The following is a 645-nucleotide window of genomic DNA, read 5'->3' on the forward strand; positions in this document are numbered from 1 at the left end:
AAAATTTCTACCTGGTTTAGTAAGCCCAATCAAAGTTTGATTTAAAAGGTTACAAAAAAAAGGTTCGGATTAAACATGAACATTTTTTTATGTTTGCGCGCTTAAAAACTCTCTAAAAAAAATCTGCACGATATTTTTAAGGTATTATGCCACTAATCATATGTAATTAAAGGTTCTTTGGGCGTTTCTTGGATGCGGGTAGCCCAAAATTTAAACTTAGCGAAATAAGCTTAAAAAAAGATGTTAAGAAAATGTTACCAAAAGTGTGTAGGATTAATCATAAAAATACCTTATTTGCGCACTTCGAAACTGTCTAAAGACTGGCTTGACGACATCCTGGATATATTCTTCAACTATTTCAATGTCATTAAAGGTGTTTTCTGTTTTTCCGGGACGCGCCCAACCCAAAATTTCTACCTGGTTTAGTAAGCCCAATCAAAGTTTGATTTAAAAGGTTACAAAAAAAGGGGTTCGGATTAAACATGAACATTTTTTTATGTTTGCGCGCTTAAAACCTCTCTAAAAAAAAATGGACGATATTTTTAAGATATTATGCCATTAATCAAATGTAATTAAAGGTTCTCTGGGCGTTTCTTGGATGCGGGTAGCCCAAAATTTAAACTTAGCGAAATAAGCTTAAAAAAA

The sequence above is a fragment of the Porites lutea genome, chromosome 11 (assembly GCF_958299795.1).
Source record: "Porites lutea chromosome 11, jaPorLute2.1, whole genome shotgun sequence".
NCBI classification, from domain to species: Eukaryota; Metazoa; Cnidaria; class Anthozoa; order Scleractinia; family Poritidae; genus Porites; species Porites lutea.